General features: G+C 46.6%; 1 long non-coding RNA gene across 1 annotated transcript in view; it reads right to left on the bottom strand.

The window, feature by feature from the left end:
* Nucleotides 1-4,716, bottom strand: part of LOC130707683 (uncharacterized) — a 47,088-nt gene extending 42,372 nt beyond the window's left edge. The window contains exon 1 of the long non-coding RNA XR_009007692.1: nt 4,578-4,716. This is a non-coding gene — a long non-coding RNA (uncharacterized LOC130707683). The remainder of the gene's footprint in view (nt 1-4,577) is intronic.
* Nucleotides 4,717-13,703: the final 8,987 nt, after the last annotated feature.

Genomic DNA, 13,703 nt, shown 5'->3' on the forward strand with positions numbered 1-13,703 from the left:
TGGTGTTGAATTTTGTCGGAAGCTTTCTCTGCATCTATTGAGATGATCATATGGTTTTTCTCCTTCAGTTTGTTAATATAGTGTATCACATTGATTGATTTGCGTATATTGAAGAATCCTCACATTCCAGGGATAAACCCCACTTGATCATAGTGTATGATCCTTTTAATGTGCTGTTGGATTCTGTTTGCTAGTATTTTGTTGAGGATTTTTGCATCTATGTTCATCAGTGATATCGGCTTGTAGTTTTCTTTCTTTGTGACATCTTTGTCTGGTTTTGGTATCAGAGTGATGGTGGCCTCGTAGAATGAGTTTGGGAGTGTTCCTCCCTCTGCTATATTTTGGAAGAGTTTGAGAAGCATAGGTGTTAACTCCTCTCTAAATGTTTGATAGAATTTGCCTGTGAAGCCATCTGGTCCTGGGCTTTTGTTTGTTGGAAGATTTTTAATCACAGTTTCAATTTCAGTGCTTGTGATTGGTCTGTTCATATTTTCTATTTCTTCCTGGTTCAGTCTCAGAAGGTTGTGCATTTCTAAGAATTTGTCCATTTCTTCCAGGTTGTCCATTTTATTGGCATACAGTTGCTTGTAGTAATCTCTCATGATCCTTTGTATTTCTGCAGTGTCAGTGGTTACTTCTCCTTTTTCATTTCTAATTCTATTGATTTGAGTCTTCTCCCTTTTTTTTCTTGATAAGTCTGGCTAATGGTTTATCAATTTTGTTTATCTTCTCAAAGAACCAGCGTTTAGTTTTATTGATCTTTGCTATCATTTTCTTCATTTCTTTTTCATTTATTTCTGATCTGATCTTTATTATTTCTTTCCTTCTGCTAACTTTGAGGGGTTTTTTGTTCTTCTTTCTCTAATTCTTTAGGTGTAAGTTTAGGTTGTTTATTTGAGATGTTTCTTGTTTATTAAGGTAGGATTGTATTGCTATAAACTTCCCTCTTAGAACCTCTTTTGCTGCGTTCCATAGGTTTTGGGTCATTGTGTTTTCATTGTCATTTGTTTCTAGGTATTTTTTAATTTCCTCTTTGATATCTTCAGTGATCTCTTGGTTATTACGTGGTGTGTTGTTTAGCCTCCATGTGTTTGTATTTCTGACAGATTTTTTCCTGTAATTGATATCTAGTCTCATAGCGTTGTGGTCGGAAAAGATACTTGATACGATTTCAATTTTCTTAAATTTACCAAGGCTTGATTTGTGACCCAAGATATGATCTATCTTGGAGAATGTTCCATGAGCACTTGAGAAGAATGTGTATTCTGTTGTTTTTGGATGGAATGTCTTATAAATATCAATTAAGTCCATCTTGTTTAATGTATCATTTAAAGCTTGTCGATCCTTACTTATTTTCATTTTGGATGATCTGCCCATTGGTGAAAGTGGGGTGTTAAAGTCCCCTACTATGATTGTGTTACTGGCGATTTCCCCTTTTATGGCTGTTCGTATTTGCCTTATGTATTAAGGTGCTCCTATGTTGGGTGCATAAATATTTACAATTGTTATGTCTTCTTCTTGGATTGCTCCCTTGATCATTATGTAGTGTCCTTCCTTGTCTCTTGTAATAGTCTTTGTTTTAAAGTCTATTTTGTCTGATATGAGAATTGCTACTCCAGCTTTCTTTTGATTTCTATTTGCATGGAATAGCTTTTTCCATCCCCTCACTTTCAGTCTGTATGTGTCCCTAGGTCTGAAGTGGGTCTCTTGTAGACAGCATATATATGGCTCTTGTTTTTGTATCCAATCAGCCATTCTATGTCTTTTGGTGGGAGCATTCAATCCATTTACATTTAAGGTAATTATCGATATGTATGTTCCTACTCCCATTTTCTTAATTGTTTTGGGTTTATTATTGTAGGTCTTTTCCTTCTCTTGTGTTTCCTGCCTAGAGGAGTTCCTTTAGCATTTGTTGTAGAGCTGGTTTGGTAGTGCTGAATTCTCTTAGCTTTTGCTTGTCTGTAAAGGTTTTAATTTCTCCATCAAATCTGAATGAGATCCTTGCTGGGTAGAGTAATCTTGGTTGTAGGTTTTTCTCCTTCATCACTTTAAATATGTCCTGCCACTCCCTTCTGGCTTGCAGAGTTTCTGCTGAAAGATCAGCTGTTAACCTTATGGGGATTCCCTTATGTGTTATTTGTTGTTTTTCCCTTGCTGCTTTTAATATTTGTTCTTTGTATTTAATTTTTAAGAGTTTGATTAATATGTATCTTGGAGTGTTTCTCCTTGGATTTATCCTGTATGGGACTCTCTGTGCTTCCTGGACTTGACTAACTATTTACTTTCCCATATTAGGGAAGTTTTCAACTATAATCTCTTCAAATATTTTCTCAGTCCCTTTCTTTTTCTCTTCTTCTTCTGGGACCCCTATAATTCGAATGTTGGTGCCTTTAATGTTGTCCCAGAGGTCTCTGAGACTGTCCTCAATTCTTTTCATTCTTTTTTCTTTATTCTGCTCTCCAGTAGTTATTTCCACTATTTTATCTTCCAGGTTACTAATCCGTTCTTCTGCCTCAGTTACTCTGCTATTGATCCCTTCTAGAGAGTTTTTAATTTCATTTATTGTGTTGTTCATCATTATTTGTTTCCTCTTTAGTTCTTCTAGGTCCTTGTTAAACATTTCTTGTACTTTCTCCATTCTATTTCCAAGATTTTGGATCATCTTTACTATCATTATTCTGAGTTCTTTTTCAGGTATATTGCCTATTTCCTCTTCATTTGTTAGGTCTGGTGGGTTTTTGCCTTGCTCCTTCATCTGTTGTGTGTTTCTCTGTCTTCTCATTTTGCTTAACTTACTGTGTTTAGGGTCTCCTTTTCACAGGCTGCAGGTTCGTAGTTTCCGTTGTTTTTGGTGTGTGTCCCCAGTGGCTAAGGTTGGTTCAGTGTGTTGTGTAGGCTTCCTGGTGGAGGGGACTAATGCCTGTGTTCTGGTGGATGAGGCTTGATCTTGTCTTTCTGGTGGGCAGGTCCACATCTGGTGGTGTGTTTTGGGGTGTCTGTGGCCTTATTATGATTTTAGGCAGCCTCTGTGCTTATGGATGGGGTTGTGTTCCTGTCTTGCTAGTTGTTTGGCTTGGGTGTCCAGCACTGTAGCTTGCTGGTCGTTGAGTGGAGCTGAGTCTTGACGTTGAGATGGAGACCTCTGGAAGATTTTCGTTGTTTGGTATTACGTGGAACTGGGAGGTCTCTTGTGGACCAGTGTCCTGAAGTTGGCTCTCCCACCTCAGTGGCACAGCCCTGACACCTGGCTGGAACACCAAGAGTCTGTCCTCCACACAGCTCAGAATAAAAGGGAGAAAAAAAAAAGAAAGAAAGAAAGAAAGAGGAAGATAAAATAAAATAAAGTTATTAAAATAAAAAATAATTATTAAGAAAAAAAATTTTTAAGTAATAAAAAAAAAAAAAGGACAGACAGAACCCTAGGACAAATGGTGAAAACAAAGCTGTACAGACAAAATCACACACAGAAGCATACACATACACACTCACAAAAAGAGAAAAAGGGAAAAAAAATATGTATATCGTTGCTCCCAAAGTCCACCTCCTCAATTTGGGATGATTCGTTGTCTATTCAGGTATTCCACAGATGCAGGGTACATCAAGTTGTTTGTGGAGCTTTAATCCGCTGCTTCTGAGGCTGCTGGGAGAGATTTCCCTTTCTCTTCTTTGTTCGTACAGCTCCCAGGGTTCAGCTTTGGATTTGGACCCGCCTCTGCGTGTAGGTCGCCTGAGGGCGTTTGTTCTTCGCTCAGACAGGATGGGGTTAAAGGAGCAGCTGCTTCGGGGGCTCTGGCTCACTCAGGCCGGTGGGAGGGAGGCGTACGGAGGAGGCGGGGCGAGCCTGCGGCGGCAGAGGCCGGCGTGACGTTGCAGCAGCCTGAGGCGTTCAGTGCGTTCTCCCGGGGAAGTTGTCCCTGGAACACGGGACCCTGGCAGTGGCAGGCTGCACAGGCTCCCGGGAGGGGCGGTGTGGAGAGTGAGCTGTGCTCGTACACAGGCTTCTTGGTGGCGGCAGCAGCAGCCTTAGCGTCTCCTGCCCGTCTCTGGGGTCCGTGCTGAGAGCCGCGGCTCGCGCCCGTCTCTGAAGCTCCTTTAAGTGGCGCTCTTAATCCCCTTTCCTCGCGCACCGCAAAACAAAGAGGCAAGAAAAAGTCTCTTGCCTGTTCAGCAGCTCCAGACCTTTTCCCAGACTCCCTCCCGGCTAGCTGCGGCGCACTAGCCCCTTCAGGCTGTGTTCACGCCGCCAACCCCAGTCCTCTCCCTGGGATCCAACTGAAGCCTGCATCTCAGCTCCCAGCCCCGCCCGCCCCGGCGGGTGAGCAGACAAGCCTCTCGGGCTGGTGAGTGCTGGTCGGCACCGAGCCTCTGTGCGGGAATCTCTCCGCTTTGCCCTCCGCACCCCTGTTGCTGCGCTCTCCTCCGCGGCTCCAAAGCTTTCCCCCTCCGCCCCCCGCAGTCTCCGCCCATGAAGGGGCTTCCTAGTGTGTGGAAACCTTTCCTCCTTCACAGCTCCCTCCCACTGGTGCAGGTGCCGTCCCTATTCTTTTGTCAGTTTTTTCATTTTTTTTTTGCCCTACCCAGGTACGTGGGGAGTTTCTTGCCTTTTGGGAGGTCTGAAGTCTTCTGCCAGCATTCAGTAGGTGTTCTGTAGGAGTTGTTCCACATGTAGCTGTATTTCTGATGTATTTGTGGAGAGGAAGGTGATCTCCGCGTCTTACTCTTCCGCCATCTTGAAGCTCCTCTGTCATTGATTTTATTGTATGAAACTTGAGCCAGGGAGCCAGTTAGTGGGATTTTACTGCCCTTTGCACACTAGATTGACTTGTTGGCATTGTTTTCTTATTTGCGAAGGCTACTCAAAATGATACTGGGCACTTTTGATACTGCCTCTTCAAACATTAACTAGTTCACAGACAAAACTCAGAAAACAGGAATGGGAAGGTTCCCCTTGATTGAGAGATGACCACGAGAGGGAGCAGGGGTGGACTGCCTTGGAAAAAAAGAGTGTTAGGTGGAGCTGGAAATAAAAGTAGATTCTGGATTTTCTTTACAGGCAGGATGAACGTGGTGCAAGCTCTGAGGACTTCGGGGCTGGGATGACTTGGGTGTGTATTTCAGCTTTGCAAGGCCACGTCCTGTTTGGGTCAGTTTGAACATGTTACCTTCCTAAGGGTTCGTTATCCACATGGTGATGATAACACATAGGATTGTTTAAAGGATCAAGGATGTTTAAGGCAGTGTTTCTCAAACTTGAAGACCTGGAGGGTTAAAACATGGACTTTTGGGCCCACCCCCATAGCTTCTGATTCACCAGATCCCAGGTGGCCTAAGAATGTGCATTTCTTTCTTTTTTGGCTTAAACAACAAAAATTTATTTTTTCACAGTTCTGGAGGCTAGAAGTCCAAGATCAAGGTGTAAAAAGGAGTGGTTTCTTCTTCTTTTTAATGTATTTTCTTCAACTATAGTTGATTTACAATGTTGTGTTCATTGCTACTGTACAGCAAAGTGCTTCAGTTATACATATATACATTCTTTTTCATATTCTTTTCCATTTTGGTTTATCACAAGATATTGAATATAGTTGCCTGTGCTATACAGTAGGACCTTGTTGTTTATCCATCCTATATATAAGAGTTTGCATCTGCTAACCCCAAACTCCCAATCGATCCCTCTCCCATCCCCCTCCCCTTGGCAACCACAGGTCTGTCCTCTATGTCTGTAGTCTGCCTCATAGATAAGCTCGTTTGTGTCATATTTTAGATTCCACATATAAATGATATCATATGGTATTTGTCTTTCTCTGTCTTATGTCACTTAGTGTGATAATCTCTAGCCCCCCCCCATGTTGCTGCAAATGGCATTATTTCATTCTTTTTTATGGCTGAGTAGTAGAATGTGCATTTCTATCTGGTTCCCAGGTGATGCTGATGCTGCTGATCTTGGTGCCATGTTTTGGGAACCATTGTTTTAAGGATTAATCGCCACAAATATCAGGTGAGCACCTAGCAGGTAACTGACAGGCAATAAAATGTCTGCCTGACATCTCACCCCACTCCACCCTACACACCCTTGTTCCAACCTTGGAGTTGATACAAGCATTTCTGAGACCAAGGCCATCTCTAAGAGCATGCAGCAAAGTTCTTCCTAAAGGTACTTCACAGCATGTAGTGGGTGGATTACTGCCCCCCAAAAATGCATATCCACATGGAATCTTGGAACGTGACCTTATTTGGAAGTAGGGTCTTTGCCGATGTAATTCAGGTAAGGACCAAGATGAGATAATACTGGGTTGAGCAACTCCTAGATCCAATGAGAGTGTCCTTAGGAGAGAAAAGAACACACAGAGGGAAGACAGCCATGTGGAGACAAAGGCAAAGATCGGAGTGATGCTTCCACAAAACAAGGAACCCCAAGAACCACCAGAAGTGGGAAGAGACAAGGAAGAACTCTCTTCCAGAGCGTTCAGAGAAAGCATGTCCCTGCCAATACCTTGAGCTCTGACTTCTGGCCTCCAAGACTGTGAGACAATCAATTTCTACTGTTTTAAGCCACTATGTTTGTGGTCATTTGTTACGGCAGCTGAAGGAAACTCATACACAGCTTCTTAGAAGAAACACTTAGTATTGACTGGTTCAGCTCTGGCACCTTCCCCAAGGAGCCCGAAACAGGAGTGTAACCCAGACCTACTCATGCAGATGACTTGTCTCCATGCCTTTAACCTTCACTAGTATTTTCACCTCCATCCCAAGTGGACCACCCCTCTCGGCAGGTCACTCTGTGCTTGCGCAGAAACAGACAGGTGGCAGGTCCTCACCTTCCAGGAGCTGGCAAATCTGGAGAAACCAGAGTCAGTTTATCGGGTACGGAGAAAGGACGGCCACCGAGACAACTTGGGTGCAGGACTCCTCCATAATGATGGTGGTGGCCAGGGTGGGGTGGGGGGAGCATCCAAAAAATGTTAGGTTTTATGTGCAGAACTATGTCAGAGGGGGCATGATTTGGCCTCTCTAAGTAACAACCATGGTGATGACATCAGTTATCTTGCACCAGGTAATTGATCTACTCTTAAAACTTCTGTAAATCCAGCCTCACTTCCAACATGCTAGGAGGGTTCCACCCGTAAATGATAACCGCCCCATTGCCTCAATGTTCTGTACATTTTCCTCTCTGTCATTTATCCCTGAAATCCTTACCGACCATCAGCCTCCAGGTTCCATCCGTGGGCCCATAGTCAGATCCATTTTAATTGGTTGAGGAGGGAGAGGCTTCCTGTCAAAGCCAGGTTCATGTCAAACCTCCCCCTACAGTTTTCTTCTGATGCTTGTCTTACTTAAGGTAACTTTGGCAGGTCCATCTCCTTGGTGGAAGCATATCTTCAAGACAAAGTAAGACAGCCCTTCTGGATCCCTGTTTTTTGAACTTTTCCCAGTTTCCTACACCTGAGGCCCAAAGGAGAAAAGTGGTTTTGACTTCAGTCTTAGCTGAAAACGAATGTAGGAAAACATGGTTCACGATGAGAGACCCTTCTGTCCATCCTTATGATGCAGCATCCAGCTGTATCTTCCCCCAACAGAAAATCCAGAGCTGCCAGCCAAGGAGGATGAATATCAAAGGCTTAAATTCTTGTAAATGCTGATTTCACTAAGGAGTGAGGCTGGAGAGTTGAGAAAGGAAAGAAACTTTTGGCCAACTCTATGGTCCTTTGGGGTCCAATAAATCAGCAAGAATCCAGGGAAACTGTAGGTTTCTGGCAGGAACAGTTGCCAAGGCTCCTTCCAGGAGGTGTTATAAATAGGAAGATGGCAGCCTGCCTCGAATTAGCCAAGAAATTACCCACCATCTGCATGATTACTCATTTCTACCTTGACCTCCTGTTCAAGATAGCCTTTCCTTGGATTCTTCCTGGATGGACACCTTTTGGATCCATGTGTTGCTTGTGCCAACCAAGGGAACGAGTGTTCTCTACATCAACAGGGTGCTTTCATAGCCTGGGTGGGAGCTTCTCCTGAGACGCTCTAGAGCTAAAAGGAAACTTGACGTGAGTCCTTTCCTCAAGGTAAAGCCTTGACTAGCCCTCCGGAAGCGAAGCGTGGAGCAGTTGCCTTGAGGCCTTAGTTTCAGGTCTGTTTTCTTTTAAGGTTAGTAAGCTTTTCAAGACATCGAGGACCTCGCGTGGGCACCCTATTCCCTGCAAGTACACCGAGTACCGGCAGGCTCCACTGGGCTGCTAAGAAACGTCCAGGCCCGGAAAACTTTCCCAGTCACTCTGTGTATGCTGAGTGGAGGGCAACACACTGCACTCTTCCTTGGGAGAGTTAGATTTCCTCAGCACTCCAACAGCTCCAGGAAATGTGTTCTCTCAAGTCCTACATGGCATGCAAATCTGCCTCATTGCCCTAGGCTGAGCGGCACAGAGAAACCCAAACTGCTTCGCATTCCTCCTACAAAGTCACACCATAAGACCCCATCCTTACAGGAGAAAGTCGGCCTGCGTTCCTGCTGTAACCAAAGCACAGTTCTTCCTCTTACACTGCAGGGTTTTAGAAGAAGCTAAGCCCGATAGCCTACCTAGAGCGCTCCTTGGGGGAGGCGGTTGGCTACACGCAGAACTCCGTGCCAAATAAACTTTATTCAAGGAAGGGACCAGTGTGTAGCTAGAGTGTATATTTACTTGGTAGGAATCACAAGGAGGTAGGCTGCGTGTTCGCTGGAAACGGGGACCTTATGGCACAAGCCTTGCTTTCCCATTTTGAAAGCTCCATTCATGCTGCCCTGAAGCTACCTAAAAAACAGTTTTAGGACGTGCGTTTAGTCACTGTAGGCAGGGCTCTGAGAAGGGAACGAGTGTTCTCTACATCAACAGCGTACTTTCATAGCCTGGGTGGGAGCTTCTCCTGAGACGCTCTAGAGCTAAAAGGAAACTTGACGTGATTCCTTTCCTCAAGGTAGAGCCTTGGCTAGCCCTGCCGAAGCTAAGCTTGGAGCAGTTGCCTTGAGGCCTTAGTTTCAGGTCTGTTTTCTTTTAAGGTTAGTAAGCTTTTCAAGACAGCGAGGACCTGGCGTGGGCACCCTATTCCCTGCAAGAACACCGAGTACCGGCAGGCTCCACTGGGCTGCTAAGAAACATCCAGGCCCGGAAACCTTTCCCAGTCACTCTGTGTATGCTGAGTGGAGGGCAACACACTGCACTCTTCCTTGGCAGAGCTAGATTTCCTCAGCACTCCAAAAGCTCCAGGAAATGTGTTCACTCACGTCCTACATGTCATGCAAATCTGCCTCATTGCCCTAAGCTGAGCGGCACTGAGAAACCCAAACTGCTTCGCATTCCTCCTGCAAAGTCATACCTTAAGACCCCATCCTTACAGGAGAAAGTCGGCCTGCGTTCCTGCTGTAACGAAAGCACAGTTCTTCCTCTTACACTGCAGGGTTTTAGAAGAAGTTAAGCCCGATAGCCTACCTAGAACGCTCCTTGGGGGAGGAGGTTGGCTACACGCAGAACTCCGTGCCAAATAAACTTTATTCAAGGAAGGGACCAGTGTGTAGCTAGAGTGTATATGTACTTGGTAGGAATCACAAGGAGGTAGGCTGCGTGTTCGCTGGAAAAGGGGACCTTATGGCACAAGCCTTGCTTTCCCATTTTGAAAGCTCCATTCATGCTGCCCTGAAGCTACCTAAATAACAGTTTTAGGACGTGCTTTTAGTCACTGTAGGCAGGGCTCTGGGAAGGGAACGAGTAGCTTTGGCAGGGCTAGTCAAGGCTTTACCTTGAGGAAAGGCCTCACGTCAAGTTTCCTTTTCGCTCTAGAGCGTCTCAGGAGAAGCTCCCACCCAGGCTATGAAAGCACGCTGTTGATGTAGAGAACACTCGTTCCCTTCCCAGAACCCTGCCTACAGTGATTAAAGCACGTCCTGAAACTGTTTTTTAGGTAGCTTCAGGGCAGCATGAATGGAGCTTTCAAAATGGGAAAGCAAGGCTTGTGCCATAAGGTCCCCGTTTCCAGCGAACACGCAGCCTACCTCCGTGTGATTCCTACCAAGGAAATATACACTCTAGCTACACACTGGTCCCTTCCTTGAATAAAGTTTATTTGGCACGGAGTTCTGCGTGTAGCCAACCGCCTCCCCCAAGGAGCGCTCTAGGTAGGCTATCGGGCTTAGCTTCTTCTAAAACCCTGCAGTGTAAGAGGAAGAGCTGTGCTTTGGTTACAGCAGGAACGCAGGCCGACTTTCTCCTGTAAGGATGGGGTCTTATGGTGTGACTTTGTAGGAGGAATGCGAAGCAGTTTGGGTTTCTCAGTGCCGCTCAGCCTAGGGCAATGAGGCAGATTTGCATGCCATGTAGGACGTGAGAGAACACATTTCCTGGAGCTGTTGGAGTGCTGAGGAAATCTAGCTCTCCCAAGGAAGAGTGCAGTGTGTTGCCCTCCACTCAGCATACACAGAGTGACTGGGAAAGGTTTCCGGGCCTGGATGTTTCTTAGCAGCCCAGTGGAGCCTGCCGGTACTCGGTGTTCTTGCAGAGAATAGGGTGCCCAGGCGAGGTCCTCGCTGTCTTGGAAAGCTTACTAACCTTAAAAGAAAACAGACCTGAAACTAAGGCCTCAAGGCAACTGCTCCAAGCTTCGCTTCGGCAGGGCTAGTCAAGGCTTTACCTTGAGGAAAGGCCTCACGTCAAGTTTCCTTTTAGCTCTAGAGCGTCTCAGGAGAAGCTCCCACCCAGGCTATGAAAGCACGCTGTTGATGTAGAGAACACTCGTTCCCTTCCCAGAGCCCTGCCTACAGTGACTAAAAGCACGTCCTAAAACTGTTTTTTAGGTAGCTTCAGGGCAGCATGAATGGAGCTTTCAAAATGGGAAAGCAAGGCTTGTGCCATAAGGTCCCCGTTTCCAGCGAACACGCAGCCTACCTCCGTGTGATTCCTACCAAGGAAATATACACTCTAGCTACACACTGGTCCCTTCCTTGAATAAAGTTTATTTGGCACGGAGTTCTGCGTGTAGCCAACCGCCTCCCCCAAGGAGCGCTCTAGGTAGGCTATCGGGCTTAGCTTCTTCTAAAACCCTGCAGTGTAAGAGGAAGAGCTGTGCTTTGGTTACAGCAGGAACGCAGGCCGACTTTCTCCTGTAAGGATGGGGTCTTATGGTGTGACTTTGTAGGAGGAATGCGAAGCAGTTTGGGTTTCTCAGTGCCGCTCAGCCTAGGGCAATGAGGCAGATTTGCATGCCATGTAGGACGTGAGAGAACACATTTCCTGGAGCTGTTGGAGTGCTGAGGAAATCTAGCTCTCCCAAGGAAGAGTGCAGTGTGTTGCCCTCCACTCAGCATACACAGAGTGACTGGGAAAGGTTTCCGGGCCTGGATGTTTCTTAGCAGCCCAGTGGAGCCTGCCGGTACTCGGTGTTCTTGCAGGGAATAGGGTGCCCAGGCGAGGTCCTCGCTGTCTTGAAAAGCTTACTAACCTTAAAAGAAAACAGACCTGAAAATAAGGCCTCAAGGCAACTGCTCCAAGCTTCGCTTCGGCAGGGCTAGTCAAGGCTTTACCTTGAGGAAAGGCCTCACGTCAAGTTTCCTTTTAGCTCTAGAGCGTCTCAGGAGAAGCTCCCACCCAGGCTATGAAAGCACGCTGTTGATGTAGAGAACACTCGTTCCCTTCCCAGAGCCCTGCCTACAGTGATTAAAGCACGTCCTGAAACTGTTTTTTAAGTAGCTTCAGGGCAGCATGAATGGAGCTTTCAAAATGGGAAAGCAAGGCTTGTGCCATAAGGTCCCCGTTTCCAGCGAACACGCAGCCTACCTCCGTGTGATTCCTACCAAGGAAATATACACTCTAGCTACACACTGGTCCCTTCCTTGAATAAAGTTTATTTGGCACGGAGTTCTGCGTGTAGCCAACCGCCTCCCCCAAGGAGCGCTCTAGGTAGGCTATCGGGCTTAGCTTCTTCTAAAACCCTGCAGTGTAAGAGGAAGAGCTGTGCTTTGGTTACAGCAGGAACGCAGGCCGACTTTCTCCTGTAAGGATGGGGTCTTATGGTGTGACTTTGTAGGAGGAATGCGAAGCAGTTTGGGTTTCTCAGTGCCGCTCAGCCTAGGGCAATGAGGCAGATTTGCATGCCATGTAGGACGTGAGAGAACACATTTCCTGGAGCTGTTGGAGTGCTGAGGAAATCTAGCTCTCCCAAGGAAGAGTGCAGTGTGTTGCCCTCCACTCAGCATACACAGAGTGACTGGGAAAGGTTTCCGGGCCTGGATGTTTCTTAGCAGCCCAGTGGAGCCTGCCGGTACTCGGTGTTCTTGCAGAGAATAGGGTGCCCAGGCGAGGTCCTCGCTGTCTTGGAAAGCTTACTAACCTTAAAAGAAAACAGACCTGAAACTAAGGCCTCAAGGCAACTGCTCCAAGCTTAGCTTCGGCAGGGCTAGTCAAGGCTTTACCTTGAGGAAAGGCCTCACGTCAAGTTTCCTTTTAGCTCTAGAGCGTCTCAGGAGAAGCTCCCACCCAGGCTATGAAAGCACGCTGTTGATGTAGAGAACACTCGTTCCCTTCCCAGAGCCCTGCCTACAGTGACTAAAAGCACGTCCTAAAACTGTTTTTTAGGTAGCTTCAGGGCAGCATGAATGGAGCTTTCAAAATGGGAAAGCAAGGCTTGTGCCATAAGGTCCCCGTTTCCAGCGAACACGCAGCCTACCTCCGTGTGATTCCTACCAAGGAAATATACACTCTAGCTACACACTGGTCCCTTCCTTGAATAAAGTTTATTTGGCACGGAGTTCTGCGTGTAGCCAACCGCCTCCCCCAAGGAGCGCTCTAGGTAGGCTATCGGGCTTAGCTTCTTCTAAAACCCTGCAGTGTAAGAGGAAGAGCTGTGCTTTGGTTACAGCAGGAACGCAGGCCGACTTTCTCCTGTAAGGATGGGGTCTTATGGTGTGACTTTGTAGGAGGAATGCGAAGCAGTTTGGGTTTCTCAGTGCCGCTCAGCCTAGGGCAATGAGGCAGATTTGCATGCCATGTAGGACGTGAGAGAACACATTTCCTGGAGCTGTTGGAGTGCTGAGGAAATCTAGCTCTCCCAAGGAAGAGTGCAGTGTGTTGCCCTCCACTCAGCATACACAGAGTGACTGGGAAAGGTTTCCGGGCCTGGATGTTTCTTAGCAGCCCAGTGGAGCCTGCCGGTACTCGGTGTTCTTGCAGGGAATAGGGTGCCCAGGCGAGGTCCTCGCTGTCTTGAAAAGCTTACTAACCTTAAAAGAAAACAGACCTGAAACTAAGGCCTCAAGGCAACTGCTCCAAGCTTCGCTTCGGCAGGGCTAGTCAAGGCTTTACCTTGAGGAAAGGCCTCACGTCAAGTTTCCTTTTAGCTCTAGAGCGTCTCAGGAGAAGCTCCCACCCAGGCTATGAAAGCACGCTGTTGATGTAGAGAACACTCGTTCCCTTCCCAGAGCCCTGCCTACAGTGATTAAAGCACGTCCTAAAACTGTTTTTTAGGTAGCTTCAGGGCAGCATGAATGGAGCTTTCAAAATGGGAAAGCAAGGCTTGTGCCATAAGGTCCCCGTTTCCAGCGAACACGCAGCCTACCTCCGTGTGATTCCTACCAAGGAAATATACACTCTAGCTACACACTGGTCCCTTCCTTGAATAAAGTTTATTTGGCACGGAGTTCTGCGTGTAGCCAACCGCCTCCCCCAAGGAGCGCTCTAGGTAGGCTA

This window comes from Balaenoptera acutorostrata, chromosome 3 (assembly GCF_949987535.1).
Source record: "Balaenoptera acutorostrata chromosome 3, mBalAcu1.1, whole genome shotgun sequence".
NCBI lineage: Eukaryota > Metazoa > Chordata > Mammalia > Artiodactyla > Balaenopteridae > Balaenoptera > Balaenoptera acutorostrata.